Genomic DNA, 4344 nt, shown 5'->3' on the forward strand with positions numbered 1-4344 from the left:
AGAGGGTTTCTTACCAATCTATACCTCTTGTGGAGTCTTATCCTCCAACGTTGATGAAGGTGATATGTTGACTAGGTAACACGCTGTCTCCACCGCCTCTGCCAAGAATTCTTGTCCTATGCCGGCACCACTGAGCATGCTTCTTGCCCTCTCCATCAATGTCTTGTTCATTCTTTCTGCAACTCCATTTTGTTGAGGTGTATATGGAGTTGTATTCTGACATTCTATACCACATTTCTTACAGAATTCTTCAAATTCCTTACTACAAAACTCTTCACCGTTATCTGTCCTCAGCACCTTTATCTTCTTCTCTATCTGGTTTTCCACAAGAGACTTAAAGGCTTTAAACTTGTCGAAGACTTCAGATATATTGTTAAGGAAATATATCCATTATTCCTTGAGAACTAATCTATAAATGATACATAGTACACAAACTTACCCAGTGATGGAACCTTCACAGGTCTAAACACATCATTGTGCACAAGCTCTAATATCAATTTCACCCTCTTATCACGAGAGGGGAAACTCACCCGAGTCTACTTCCCATATACACAATTTTCACAAAAAACAAAATCTAGAGAGCTATTACTCATACCTTTACCATGAAGTATTCAAAGGCCCAGGTTCTATCCAATATGTCCAAGCCTTTGATGCCACAACATAGTCTTCTCTCCAGAGACCACTAGATTTTCTGCTCCACTATCAAGAACCACAGAACTGTTGCACCCATCAATAATAGTGCTACCTTGCAACTTGTACAAAGTTTCAATCTGAACCCCCCGCATCAATACCAGTGCTCCTCGAACCATTTTGCAGGTATCCTTCTCGAACACTGTTTTTACACCTGCATCATCCATCTTACTTATGGAAATCATATTTTTGGCCAATGCAGGAATATGCAGAACACCCGTAAGTGTTCTAACCCTTCCACCTTGCAACTTCAACTTTAATTTTCCATAACCAACGATTCTAGCCTTCCTATCATCCCCTAAGAAGAGATCACCACTATCGTATTTCTCATACTCGCAGAACCAATCTCTATGGGGAGTGAAGTGAAAGGATGCACCTGAGTCAATGGACCATGCCTCATGATCTACATGTGTACTTGAAGAAGCCAAGTACACATCCCCACATTCATCTGAGGTGGTTTTTGCCTCTGCAAAAGGAGCATCATCAAATCCCTTTCCTTTGTTAGGAGCTCTAGATTTATAGTCCCTTTTGTAGCGCCCTTCCTTTCTGCATTTCTAGCAGACCACCTTTACAGGTTTTCCTGGAGATTTAGATCTCCCTCTAGATTTAGATCTCCCACTTAATGACTTATTTTTATTTCTGTTATGGGATCGTCCTCGTACAGACAAGGCATCACCACTCCATCTTTCCATATGTTTCCATCTCATCTCCTCCATCAGCAAGGAAGAGACTATTTCATCAAACTGAAAGGTATTTACATTTCTACCTATTGTAATAACCACACTATCCCACGAATCTAGTAGATAACACAACCATCTAATGAACTTAGCTTCATCTGAAATTTTGATATCAACAGATGATAACTGACTTACCACAATATTAAATGCATTTAGATGCTCTGTCACCGAGTATCCATATTTCATCCTCATGTTATACAGCTTTTTCGGTAGGAACAATTTATTCACTAGAGACTTAGATTGGTACAAAGTCCCTAGCTTGTCCCACAAAGCCTTTGTTGTAGCTTCCCCTGAGACATTCAACAATACTGAATCTAAGACACACAATCGTATTATGGTCTTTGCCTTTCGATCCAAATTCTTCCATTCTTCATCAGACACTCCCATTGGTTTAGTACCCAGATCTACCGCAATCCACTGATCTTTATCCACCAACAGATCCTCCATCTTGAGTTTCCACAAATCAAAATTCTAACCATTAAATTTATCAATCTCTATCTTTCCACTGCTCTCCATCTTCTTTCACCATCAAAATTGATCCCGTAGATCTCCCACTGAACGGGGTATACCATAGGCCCGAGCGCAACTGCTCAGCAACAAAGGTGTTCCCTTGAAGCCAAAATAGCTTTGATACCAAATTTAAGTTTTAACCCCATACAAAAATTACTTGCATACGGATTCTAAAACACAGAAAATAAACAATGTGAGAGCATAACACATAAAACACATATACATATAGATTTTCTCCTAGATACCAAAATCGGGACTACCAGCTTGATTTTTCATTATGTTCCTTTCAATGTTACAATACATATTTATACATGCCGAAGCATCTAATACCATGGACCAAAAACCATCAAGTCCAAAACCATGGACCAAAAAACCATCGCATCCAAAACCATGGACCAAAAACCATAGGTAGGTCCACCCAACCTAATATAGGGTTTAAAAAAAAATTTCCAGGGGCGTTGCCCCAGACCCCGTAGAGGGGGGCTACTCGGCCCCCTCAAACCCCCGGACAGGGAGGTCCGCCGCCCCCCCTGCTGCGTAATTGGCGCAAAAAAGGGGGCGCTCTGCCCCCCTTCTAACCCCTCGGCTCACTACGTAGGCTAGTCGTGGAAAGAATATAACACAACCCAACATGTATTGCTGTAATATCTTGGATAGAAAAAGGAACATATCTACAAAAGAAAAACGAATATATTACTTATGTTGAAACTATGTATATGGTGTGTTCTTACATAACATTTTAAGATGTTCCTCTTCCTTTACCAAAGTAGATTGTAGCTTGGTTAAACTCTATATCCTTTCATTCAACATCAATTTCTGCAAGATAAATGTCACACATTATTCTTTCCCATTTCTCGAGATTCTGTATGCGATAAATTGAAAGTCACATAAAAGCAAGAGAAAACCCTTTTCTAACTAAAACAAGTAAACAAATAGTGCCTCTAATAAAACTTTACACCTCAGAAATTACTCTACCACATGCTCAGACTAAAGGTGATATTCTTTGAATCATTTTTAGGTCATATTTAATGGGATATTAATATGTTTACCATGATGTCAATTTGTTGCTAAAAGAAATATATAAATCTAGGCTATTATCAGTGAAATTAAAGTATAATTCAAAAACACAAAGTCATTACAAGGTATGGAAAGAGGAACATGTTCATGATTAGGATTCTCTATTTTCATTTGGTTTGAGTTGACTTGGTATTTTAAAATATAGTTTTCTCTAAAGAAGTGAAATAGAAAGATGAGAATCGGAATAGCCCTGTGAATTTTTAATGAATTCACATTATATATCTCTAAAAAATCTAGCTCATCCTTATCTCCTATTTGATAGATATTTATTTGCATAGAATGATAATGAATTAATTATAAAAGACAATGATGCAATATATTAACCAAGGAAAGAAAAATGACACGGCTTTGGTATTTGTGTTCTCGAAGGAAATGCAACAATGGTTGTGTGCTTTCTTTATCATGAAATAGTATTGAATACAAATGTTGGTTCAAAAATTAAACTCCATTAGCAATAGGAGATGGTCATGTTGGGTAAGGAAAGGATGAATTGAAGGGTTCAAGGTGTAGCTCCAATACATATTTATCCTTGTCAATACAGAATACAAAAATGTCCTCACTTTCTTATCTAGGTAAAAAACAAAAAAATGAGTTTGTATTTGTACACTTGTGATAGTATATGAAAAAGAGAGCACTAGCGGAAATCAAAGTGTGTTGTCACATCATCCAACCTAACAGAAAACATATATATTCAGTTGTTGACTACAGTGGAAATCAAATGTAAAACCCTCTCAACTTGATATTTACATGACATAGGCATAGTGAACTAGTACAATAGAAGCATGCTGACTTGTAAATAGGAGATGATAAAAAGGAACAATGGAACATTATTTCCTGCCACATAATTGGCATGAATAAAATTTTCACAAAATCCATCCAAAAAATGAGAAGAACTTATGGCAAAAGAACATATCATTAGTTTTTTGTGACCTCTTTAACACATGTAGCCTAGGGAAGTAGAGGAGGCCAAATGTAGCAGGATTCCCATTGTGTGGGATATAAAAATAGAAGTGTGAGAAAATATTCTTGCCAATTCACGAAATCTCACTCTAAATAATATAACATGTTAAGGATAGTAATGATGAAAACAAAACATGTATGAATATCAAGCACCTTATTGGTAATTAATTAGCAAGGCTGATGGTAATTTTTACTCGTAAAAAAAAATATCATAACTAGTGTAGTGATTGTGTGGATCATTTTGTGATTTTTTTCACATTTATATTTTGGCATCTTTCCAGGAGAGAGTGATGAAATTTCTCTAGCTTTGGTGAGATTGGTTTCTCTTTTTAGATGCTTATGTGAATGGAGTAAGAGCTACCTTTCTTGG

This window comes from Pinus tabuliformis, chromosome 5_1 (genome assembly GCF_031772625.1).
Source record: "Pinus tabuliformis cultivar Carrire ecotype Pingquan chromosome 5_1, CPIR1, whole genome shotgun sequence".
NCBI lineage: Eukaryota > Viridiplantae > Streptophyta > Pinopsida > Pinales > Pinaceae > Pinus > Pinus tabuliformis.